The sequence below is a fragment of the Marmota monax genome, unplaced genomic scaffold (genome assembly GCF_021218885.2).
Source record: "Marmota monax isolate L192 unplaced genomic scaffold, Marmota_monax_Labrador192_F-V1.1 WCK01_AAM20220418_F8-fsc00047, whole genome shotgun sequence".
Taxonomy (NCBI): Eukaryota; Metazoa; Chordata; class Mammalia; order Rodentia; family Sciuridae; genus Marmota; species Marmota monax.
Window position 1 is genome coordinate 11,544,151 of NW_026692072.1, and position 12,270 is coordinate 11,556,420.

Below are 12,270 nucleotides of genomic sequence, written 5' to 3' on the forward strand. Positions count from 1 at the left end.
CCCAGATGTATTTTTAGGATCTTCACCTCTAAAACCCTAAACTCTCAGCCCTCTAAGAATTGTCCTCAGAAAGAGGATATCATGGGATGACTCAACCAGTGCAGGGTGAAGTGGGCGCCACTGACCCACCCCCAGGATGGGCTGGGCCCAGGGCTTTGAGTTTGGGGTTTTGCTGCATGGTGATGAGTTCCAGTTTCCCCCCCCCCAATCCTCTGTGTGCTCCGCCTGTCTGGCCACCTTGAACCCAAGCCTCTGTCACTCCTGCAACTTCCCAGCAGCTAGACTGTTCCAGCATTTTTAAAAAAGTTTTTTAGTTATCAATGGACCTTTATTTTATTTATTTGTTTGTTTATTTATATGCAGTGCTGAGAATTGAACCCAGTGCCTCACACATGCTATGCAAGTGCTCTACCACTGAGCCACAGCCCCAGCCCAGTCCCAGCATTTTATTCCAGCTTCATACCAGGCTCCTGCACAGAGTAGGTGCTCAGTAAATAACTACTGAATCAGTGAATAAATGAATGCCTAATTTATCAATGAGGAAACGAACTCACCTCCCTCTTTAAACTCCTCAGAGACATGGGGCTATATTCCTGGTGTCTAACATCACCCTGGTGGATGCCCAGGGAATATTTGAGATCTGTTATTTTCCTAACATGGCTTGGCTAATATGTGGCAGAAATGAAATTTGAACCTAAATCCTTTAACCCCAACCCATTGCGCTCTCTCCCCTCCGTTACTAATGAAGAGCAGGACATAGTCAATGGCAGGAGTTGGAGGCAGGACAACTTCCCAGGCCCCCAGATCCAACCCAGGGCGCTGTATTGGTGTGAGCCGGGTCTCAGTTCCCAGCAGTGGTTTTATTCTGGTTCAGGCTGACGGATGATGGCACGCTCCTGAACTGTCCATCATTTAGATGCAGTTTTTCCAACTTGGATTTTCTTTTTCTCAAAATGATGATTGCATTTAGTTTTAAAAAGTCAAGGAATACTCAATACACCTTGAATGAAAAACCTCCACACCTCATTCCACCTTCTCTTTCCCCAGAGATGACCACAATGGCTCTTCTGTATGTACTTCCTGGTACTTATCTTCATATGTCTAAGGACAGGATTAGACACGATCTCAGTCTGTTAGATTTATCCTTCATCTGTGAGCCAGCCTGATGAGGAGGAGTTGTCTTTATAAAAGAACCACCTAAGCCAGGTGCGTTGGCACAAGCCTGTAACCCCAGTGGCTCCGGAGGCTGAGGCAGGAGGATCACGAGTTCAAAGCCAGCCCATGCAAAAGTGAGGCGCTAAGCAACTCAGTGAGACCCTGTCTCTAAATAAAATACAAAATAGGGCTGGGGATGGGGCTCAGTGCTTGAGTGCCCCTGAGTTCAATCTCTGGTACCAAAAACAACAACAACAAAAGAACTACCTGCTTCCCCTTTCCACTCAATATGGTCAGAACTCGAATAAGTTGACACCAAATGTTTACCTTATGGTGACTCTGATTTTCACTCACTCAAGCCTGGGCAGCAAGACACATTTCTTCTTTCTTTTTTGCTGTGCTGGGCATTGAGCCCAGGGCCTCCTGCGTGACAAGCTAGTGCTCTACCCCTGGCCTCCACCCCTGGCCTTGTACAACTCTTTGCTTTTCCTGAAGTTAACCATTGGTCCTATTTTTTTTTCCCATTTGCTTACTATTCTAGATGCCAAACAAGAACTCTTCTTAGACCTTCTAACAGCTTTTTAATACTTCCACATACCAAGCTATTCGGATAACCTACCCATTCCTTTTTTTTTTCTTGAGAGATTTTCCTTCCAGAACCATCTGTCCTTCTCCTTCAATCTGGACGGGTTGCTTCCATTTCCCACTATCCCGGGAGTTCCCTTTGCCATCTCCTGCTTTTGAATCCCCAGGGTCCCATGTAGCCCTGTCTCTTGGTTTCTTCCAAAGAGTGGGAAGTGTGCCTTCTGAGAAACGGAACGGCTAAAAATGTCTTCAATACTTAATTGATAACTGAGCTGAACATACAATGATAGGCTGGGATCTTTTCCCTTGGGATCTTTGATACCTTGCTCTATTTCTCTATTTTCTTGTAGCTTCTGAGGTTTTCATTGAGCATTTCATTTCCAAGACAATTTTGATTGCTGATTCTTTTTTTTTTTAAGCCTACTATTCTATCTCTTAGGGAGCTTTTAGAATTTTTTTTAATCCCTGGGATCTGAGATCCCACAGTGATATAGATGCCTTGGTGGGGTCTTTTTTCCTCCATTGTGTCCGGTACTCAATGGACCCTTTCAAACTGGAAGCTCAGATCCTTCAGTTCTAGGGAAAGTCTTCTTATTATTTATTTTAATGGTTCTCTCCCCTCTGTTCCTCTGTTCTTTCTTTCTGAACTGAGGTGGAGTAATAAGAGAGACTATTTTAGATAGAGTGGCCAGGAGAAATCTTTCAGATGAAGTGACATTTGAGCAAAAAACCTGAATGAGTTTCTGCTCATCTCTGAGAAAAATTATTATACTTTTATTTTGTTTCCTTGCATGGTCTCCTTTTCTTATTTCTTTCTTTATTTTTTTAAAATTAATTAATTTATTTTTTACATCTTTTGGGGTCTCTTGGCTGAGCATTTAGGTGGAAAGGGAGATAATAGAGGCTGATGGAAACAGGCTTTGCAGGGCGTGGGGTGGGGGTTGTCCCCTGCTGGACTTTCCAGTTAGGTGACCTGGTGGCATGCTGACTTTCTTCACTGAAGAATTCCTTCCTATATGATTGCTTAGTTTCTCCAGAGAGGGACCGGCCATTCTCCTGCCAGGGGTGGTGAAGGAGAGAGGAAGCCTGGGGCAGGGGGACATCACATCGACTCATCTGGACTTTGCTTCATTGTGCTCACTTGGCCTTCAGAGATGCCCTGAAATTCTGGGGTCTTTCTGGGACTGGAGGAGGCTTGCTGGATTCTTCATCTGCCAGCCCCTCAGTCTCCACTCCTTCCATCTCTTTTCTGTGGATGGATGTCCCTTGCCCATGCTCTTTGTCCTCACCATTTAAATAGGATTTGCAGGTGAACATACGTTCAACCCACTGTTTAGCGGGCACATAAAATTCTCTGTAAACTGAGGGGGTGGGTACACCACTGTAATCCCAGTGACTAGGGAAGCCGAGAAGGGAGGACCTCAAGTTCGAGACCAGCCTCAGCAATTTAGGGAGAAGCTGAACCCTGTCTCAAAATAAGAAATAGAAAGGGCTGGGGATGTAGCTCGGTGATAAAGCACCCCTAGGTAAAAATACCAGTATTAAAAATGGGAGGGGGCTTTGTAGGATTTCGTCCTATAGTGAAACCCTGTACTTGACAATCACGGGATTGTAGGGATGAAGTGAACTCAAACAACATCCACGCCTACCACCTCATTTTGCAGAGAGAGAAACCGAAACCCAGATGGCAGAGGTAACTTGCTCAAGTAACTTGCTCAGGGAGCCAGAGAGCGGCAGAAACGCCAGGAGTCCCTTTCCCACTTGTAATCCTGTGCCTTTCCTGCGATCTCTCGGCCTTCCCACAAAAGCCCCTCAGGCAGGAAAAAGATTTTCCTCTTGACGGGGTTTCCAAAGCAAATGCTTTTTTGCCCTCTGGGCCAGTCTGACCCCGATTGGTCCCATCTGGAGAAGAACCGTGACAGTGAACTAGACGTAGTTTCTCAGCAAGACCAGGAGTGCTCACAGCACAGGAAGCAGAGATCATTTCTTAAAGGACACCTTCAAGAGAACCAACCCACCTCAAAATAAACCTCCAGTCAGATCACCAATTAACACCTAAATGTACTTAAGCAGAAATAAGTTTAATTGTCTAATTAATTTTTCACCAATTAAAGTCCATTTTTTTCCTTCATGTGGCGTTTTAAGCTGCCTTGGCAATGAAAGTAATTGGATCCCTTTATAACCGTTTTCCACTTCCTGGTTTGCTAAGTAGCTCGATGCCGTTGTCTATAGAAGATATAAATCGCCCCAAACCGGCCACATTGCAACTTTATGAAGTTCATAAAATACTTCTTCTAGGGGGAGTAGGAGGTGGAAAGAGGTGGCAGAGGTGGAAATGACAGGCAGGATGAGCCAGTAGAGAGGGTGCCTTGGTGAGGGTGCCATGCTGAGATGTTCCCCAAGGAACCTGCCTGCTGGCATGTAAAGTCCCCTCCCGTAGAGCGCAGGCTGCACCTAACGACTCGCTTCTAATGAGAAGACCGCGAAATTGATGGGCTAGTTCTTCCAAGACTAGGTCATAAAAAGACTTTCATCCCACTGCCTTTCTCCCTCTTCCTGTCTTCTCCCCTCCCCCACCCTCCCCCTCCCCCACCCCTTCCCCTCCCCCTCTATCCCTCCAATGGCTCTGTCTGGACAGAGTCCTGTCCTGAGCCCCTAAAAGGAACTGGAGCTTTCCCCCAAAAGCCTTCATTAAGTGCAGCCTAATAAGCATTTACTCATTTAAGCTGCTGCACTTGGGGACAGTTGATCATACAGCCACCGTGGAGGAACCTAGGTATGAGTCCTGAGTCTTTTACTTCCTTGCAAAATCTCTTCATATGTGTCCCGTAGCCTCTCAAATTATTCCCGTTTCTTCATCTGGATACAGGACCGTAGCTACCCCACAAGAGTTGCCATGGGGTTTAGGGAGATGGGAACTAAATTAAAGGATCATTAGGTATTAGGCCTTTTGAACTACCCTATCTCATTTTATCATGTTTCAAATGAAATACAGCAGTATATTCCAGTGAACTTATCCAATACATTGGAACCCCATGCTAGTATTATTAAAGTCAATTTATTTTATGATTTATTAAAAACATTGCTTAACTAAACATCGATCTTGGATCAACTTTAAACAAACCATATGTCTTTAAGAACCGATGGGTTTTAATTAGTTTCTTAATTAGCATGTGAGAAGTTTGCAAACCTGTTCGTTTTGCTATGGAAATCAGAAGAAGTTTTATATGATTCTCAGATGAGGAGCTGGGCTGAGACTGAGGTACTCTCAAGAGAGGTTAACGTGATCCAAGCCTGACGCTCCCAGCAACCTCTTCTCACCGAGCTGAGCCTGTCACTGAGACCCCCCTTCCTCCTGCTCCATCCACCTGGCACCTCCAAGCCTTCCCCCTGAATCCTCCTCTTCCCCTCTTCCCCCTCACTTCCTGTCTCCAAATCCTGCCATGCTAACTCAGAAACATTGCTTCACTTCTACGTGACACTAGTTCAGTTCAGATTCACCTCTTTCACATTTATTCATTCATCACCTACCTATGGACAGTGCACCATGCTCCCAAGGCGAGCTCTGTGCAGCAATGCAGGGGTTAATCAGGCCCAGGCCCCTCACTTCATGGATCTCACAGGCTGTTTTATTCAGCCTCGAAAAATTCAGCTAAGCCAGACTGGCGGTTAAAAGCAGGCTGTCTACGTCTAAATCTGGACTTTTCCATTTGCAGTGTACCCTTGGACAAGTTACACTCTATGCTTCTGTTTTCTCATAAAACCAGGTGAATTCCTACTTCCTAAGGATTAAGACAGTTAAAATGTTTTAAAATGTTTTAACTGGTATCTGGCAATTGAAAAATTTTAGCTATTGTTATATTTAGTCCTTGACCTGTTGTCTCCAACACTTATTTCTCTCTAGAGGCCAAATCATGTCTTTTCCAGAGCTTCCTGACTCTTCCTCAGGAACCACTTGGCCACACCATTCCCCTGACAGATGTCACTCACCTGTGCCTGAGCATGGCCCACCCATCTCCTGGCCACCTCTTTGTCTCTCACCCTCCATTCTTCCTCACTCTCTCCCCCATGCTCCCAATCCCCTGAAATCTCACTATTCTCACTACTCTGAGCCTAACTCCATGCCTCTGCCAAGACAAATGAGCTATAGCAGAGAGGGCCCAGGCTCCTTCACAAGGTGGCAAAAGACAGATCCAAGATGGCAGCAGGGTGCTCCTCTCTTCCTAGTGCTGTAAATAATGGCTATTGAAAGAGACAAACAGTGCTGGGACTCTCCTCTTCCTTGATGATGGCGGGTAGAAGAGGCCTTAATGTGGCTGACTGCCAAAGGGTTCATTACCAAGTCGTATCAGTCAAGAATAAAAAGAGTTAGACCTTGTTTTGCCTTCCCTACTGTTTTCAGAAAAAAAAAAAAAGAAGAAGAAGAAGAAGAAAAAGAGTTTGGAGGAAGAAAAAGAGAGTTCTGTGTCCAAATCCTAGCTCTACTTCTGGCTAAATAAGCTCTGTAACCTCAGTTTCTTTGACTGGAAAATGGAAATAAGAATGGTCACTCTGAACCGGGTGCAAGGGATGTGCTTGTAATCCAGCAGCTCAGGAAGCCGAGGCAGGAGAATCATGAGTTCAAAGCCAGCCTCAGCAACTTAGCAAAGTCCTATGCAACTTAGCAAAACCCTGTCATATATATATATTTTTTTAAGGTCTAGGGGTGTGGCTCAGTGGTTGAGTACCCTTGGGTTTGATCCTGGTGCCAAAGAATGGCTACTTTAAGGAGTTAGTGATGAGGATACGATGAGATCATTTCTATGAAGGTATCCAGCACACCACAGGCTTTAGATAAAATGCCACCTTTCCCGCTCACCCAACCCTCAAGAACTCCTACTCAATCCTCAGGAGCCAATTCAAAGTCAACTCCCAGAGGACTTTCCCTGGCTGCCTCAGGCAGAGCTCATCACACCTGCCTCTGTCTCCCGGCTGAGCTGGGAACTCCTCCAGAGCAGGAATCACAATCCACATACCTTCAGATCCTCAGAGCCTGGCATCATTCAGAAATAAATGTCTGTTGGGTACCACTCCATGATCTTGTGAAAGGGAAGCATTTGTAGGCACTTTTCATTGTGGTGTAATAGAGAAAAATTAGAAACAACATAAATGCTTAATATTAGGGGTTAAGTAAAATATGGTTTATCCTCGAACTGTGGTGGTATGCTGCCATTAAAATCATCTTGCAGAAATGTGCTGTTGACATTTTTTTTAAAGTTCTCGATATACATTCTGAAGAAAAAAAGCAGGTTTCAAAACAGTACTATGTACAGAATGATCCTGTTTTGTGATAAAAATATAAATGTTTATGTATGCATAAAAAGGTCTGGAAGGGCCCCGAGCTTGTCTCGGGTGGGTGGAATTTGCATGTTTCTTTTCCTTCCTTATGCTTATATGTATTTTGTGATTTTTCTATAATGAGCATAAATTACTTTTGTAGTAAGAAAAAAAAAATTTTTTTCTTTAACTACCAAAATTGTTTTTCTGATTGTCATGCATTTTCATTGTAGAAAATTTGCAAAGTCTGAAAACTATAAAAAAATAAAGGATAATTATGCATCTTGTTCTACCTAGAGAGTCTGTTAACATTTTCATGTAATCCTTTCTAGTCTTTTTTTTAAAATGCATTTTGATTTTTTTTTAAACTACTTGAGATTGAACTGATCTATAGTTGAGTATCCTGCAATTTTTTTTATCACACTGGGAATATTTTCAGAAGTTATTACAAATTCTGAATATTAGGTATCTCACAAAGAGCTAGGAAAATCAGTTGTCACTGGGAAAAAAAAATAGAAGAAACCAAAAGAAGGTTAACGGCCTCCCAACCACAGCACAAAGCATTTTAAAGACTTTCTAAGCCCTAGAGAGGCCTTATATTATGTAAAACACTTTTAAATATTCCATATTAACAATTTTAACTGTAAAATTTTTGAAAGGGCTCTTTATAATTTTGCTATTGAGTTTGGCTACACGCACTCATTTAATTTACAAGTGGCAAACAACTTACTTAATTTACAATTGGCTATAAATTTCTCTGTAATTATTGTGCATATCGGGGGACTTTTGCAAACGGAGAGAAATCCAACCTACAAATTGTTTTCAAATACAAAGAAAACACTAAATTTAACAATTAATGGAGTTAACCCAATGTCATATTTTATCGACTTTTCATTAAACATTTCTGAATTTTTACAATGTTCTTTCCATATTTTGGAGGCAACAAATTTTTTCAGATCTCAAACTTTGCCCTCAGCCCTTGGAAAATACGCAGGCCCTGGGCTCTGGGTCGACCCTGTCTGCTTCCTCCAGGAGGAAGAAAATGACCCACTTGAGCCCATTTGGCTACTTTGGCAGAAAACGCCACAAAATCCATCAAGGGCAGGAGCCACTGCAAAGGCCAGCGATGGGGGAAGCCAATTGATTCAGCAGAATTGATTTTTCTGTGCCAATCTCCCAAAAGAAAGTGGGAAGGTGTGGACAGGGAATTCTTACCCCAGGAAGTTTCTGCAGTAAGTAAAACTGGGAAGAAGAAGGGAAAGGAGGGAGAGGCAGAAGAGGAAGAAAATAAAGATGGAAGGAAGGAAGGGAGGGAGGAAGGAAGGAAGGAAGGAGGAAGGTGGGAGAGATGGAGAAGGTGGGAGGGAGGAAACTCCCATTCATTGATTGCTTCTTATATACCCTGTGCTGAGCTAAGGGCTTCCCAAGGCTTAATTAATTCAACATTCACAGCATCCTGACAAAGTGACTGTTGTCATGCCCATTTTACAGATGGCCGCAGGTCACACAGCTAGAAAGTGGCAGAGCTGTCCTAAGACCATCTGATCCCAGGGCCCATATTATATGGCCTCCCCAAACATACCTGCCCTGTCTCTCCCTCCTCCCAGTCCCAGGCAGAAATTGAAGCTGGAAGGGACCCTCAGGATCAGCTGGTGCTCAGGTTCCCAAGGTCAGTCTTTGCCCCCTGCTGAGAGGCACACCTGCCTCACATCTTCACCACAGTGCCGCCCTGGAAAACATGCTCAGAAGACTCTTGCTAAATTAATGAACTAAATACATCTTTCATTTTATATATTCGTGTATATATAGTATATTTATGATATTAATTATATATATAGTGTGTGTGTGTGTTTTACTTGTACATGGACATAATACCTTTATTTTTATTTATTTCTTTCTATGTGGTGCAGAGGATCAAACCCAGTGCCTCACACGTGCTTGACAAGTGCTCTACCACTGAGCTACAGCCTCAGCCCTACATCTCTCCTTTTACTAAAGAGGAAGGCCAGAGAAGAAAATTTGGGGGATCAAACCATGAGAGTAACTTGCCCATGGTCACCAACCAGGTAGTGATGACAGTCTAGATTAGAATCCTGGCCAAGAGTTCTTGCAGTGTTTCACCTGAATCTGTACCAGGCTCTTATAAGATTTCATTTTATTCTCCTAACAACCTTGTGATTATCACATGTCAACAAACCTAAGGCCAAGCTGGGTGTGGTGGCACACACCTGTAATCCCAGCAACTCAGGAGGCTGAGGCAGGAGGATCCCAAATTTAAGGCCAGCCTCAGTAATTTAGAAGGCCTGAAGCAACTTGGCAAGATTTTGTCTCAAAATAAAATGTAAAAAGGGCTGGGATGAGGCTCAGTGGTGAAACACCTCTAGGTTCAATCCCCAGTACCAGAAAAAAGAAGGAGAAGACCTAAAGCCATACTATTTTATGCAACAATAAAAAAAGAGAAAAACACAATCAAGTATCCTTGTGAGACATCATCAAATGTAAGATGCATCCCTATCATGTGGATCAAACGTGTGGCATTGTCCACATTTTATAGACACAGGGACAAAGGTTCAGAGGGACGAAGCAGTGTGTCCCAGGCTATGGCTGTTGAGGGTCAGATATGCATCATGCAAACTAGCCTTGGGCTCTCCACAACTGCACCTCCAGGCACTATGATTTGATGAGGGATTTTTTGTCATTCTGCTGTTTAAATGAGAATCTTAATTTAGCCTGTGAAATAGCTTCTTCCTCCTGGATTATAAACACTATGTCGAAGAGCCAGGCCTACGGTCCCTGCTTCACAGTTGCTATCTCAGTAGCCCCAAGGCTGCATTAGACACAACAGCAAGCCTCAAAAGATCATCAAATGGACCTAAGAGGTCACAAGGTCACAGGAGAAGGCACCTCAGAAGTCCAGAAACACAGACAGGAGTTAGAAGTCCACCAACTGGGCGGGGGATACAGCTCAGTTGGTAGAGTGCTTGCCTCGTAGGCACAAGGCCCTGGGTTCAATCCCCAGCACCACAAAAAAAGAAATTAAAAAGGAAGTCCACCAACTGAATCTGTATCTGTACCAGGCTGTGGATGCTTCTGGGTCGCGGACATCAGGGGAGGGCAGGGGGAGTGTGGGCAGGAAGGATGCTATGTACCTAGAAGGGCCCGAGGCAGGCAGACTGGTCCAGCTGGAATCTCCACTTCGCCGCTACCAGCTGTGTGACCCCCGGCAAGTGAGTTTAATTCTCTGAGTCTCTGCTTCCTCTTCAGTAAAACGTGGGCAGCGCAATGCCACCTACCTCCTGGGATCTTGTGAAGATGAAATGAGAGAATAAAAGTGAAGGGGTGGGCACGTGGTGAGCCATCACAGCTGAAGTCACTGCACAGTATAGGAGGAGAGTCACTCTTGTGTCATGGCAAACAAAACCCTCCTGGAAGGCCCTGGGGGACTCCAGCAGAAGACCACCGCCCACACAGCTTCTTAGATCAGATACAAAAATGAACTAAGAAGGGAGAGTTGGAAGATGACCACGTACACCCACGGCTCATTAGCACAGGCATTGGCCTCCGTCGACCTAGGCAGAAAGGGTTAAAACCTTGGAGAGGACAGCTTTCTAGGAAAATAGAAAATATTACAATTAATTCCAGAAGAGTTTTAAAAACACACACACACAGAGAAAAAAGAAGCATACTAACTACGGTAGAATAAATTGAGAATGTTTTTGAAGAGCTACACCCAAAAAAAGTGTCGGGTCCAGATGGTACCATGGGTGAATTCTACCTGCTATTTAAATTGTTCCAGAGCAATGAGAAAGCGGGAACACTTCCAAATTCTTTTTATGAAGCCAGAACAACATCATATGAGACCTGACAGAGAAGAGCACAGTAAAAAGGAAGACTCCAAAAGAGGCATGGGAAGCTGCCAGAGGCATTTCTCATACAGGCAAGAACACAGCAAGGACTTCCACTGACACCACTGAACATTGTTCTGGAAGCACTGGCCTGTGCAGTTACACCCCAGGAGGAAACAAGACATAAAAACAGGAAAGGAGGAAGTCAGAGGATCACCTCTAGATGATATCACCAGAAACCTCTAACTCAAAGATGATTGGCGGAGCAGTTATCAATAAAAGAATTCAATACCAATTGACAAGGAACTAGAACTCCTGGTTGGGTGGTTGATATACACAAGTGGGCAGTTATCTTCTATCCAATCAGCAATCAGTCAAAAAGTGGGAGATAAGACTCCATGCATCTGAACACCACCCCAAAACAGAACCGTTACAAACAGTGGAGTCTGTGATAAGGATCCTTCAGAATGAACTTGGTTGTCTGCATAAATGTAAAGACTTATCCCCGGTTTTGAATAGGAAGATGTACTGTTATAAAGATGTCAGTTTTCACAAATCATGATATTCGCAGCGATTCCAATTTTTAGAATTGCTTTTTGGACAGTTGGGCTGATTCTAAAGTTCACATGGAAAAATAAGCAGACAAGAAAAGAAATGGGTGGGGGAGGGGTGCGGGGTAGTGGGAATCAACTCTCTCCCAGACATTGAAACATAATGTAGTTTCCTAGCTGTGACATCGAAACCACAAACAAAAGAAAAAAATAGATAGTGGGCTTCATTAAAATTTTAAAAACTCTTGGGCTTCGAAGGACATCATCTAGAAAGTGAACGCAAACAGAGAGTACTGTTCAGAATATACAGAGACTGCTTGTAATTCAGCAATAAAGACAAGTAACTATTTTCAAAAATGGTCAAAGGGTTTGAACAGAGAACAATCCAAACAAGATGTACAAATGACCAATAAGCACCAGAAAAAATGCTGATCATCATTAATCATTGGGGAAATGCCAATCAAAACTAAAATGAGATACCTATAAGGATAACAAACAAACAAAAAAAAGGCAAACATTAACAAAGGTTGGGGAGGATATGAAGGAACTGAAACCCTGGTGTTTATGCTAAGAACATAGAACAGTGCGGCCACTTTGGAAAACGTGTGGCAGTTCTTTGAAATGTTTAGCCAGGTGCCACAGAACACGCCTGTCATCCCAGTGACTTGGGAAGCTGAGGCAGGAGGATCACAAGTTTGAGTCCAGCCTCAGCAACTTAGCAAAGCCCTCAGCAATTTAGTGAGAACCTGTCTCAAAGTAAAAACTAAAAAGGGCTGGGGATATGACTCAGTGGTAGAGCACTCCTGGGTTCAATCCCC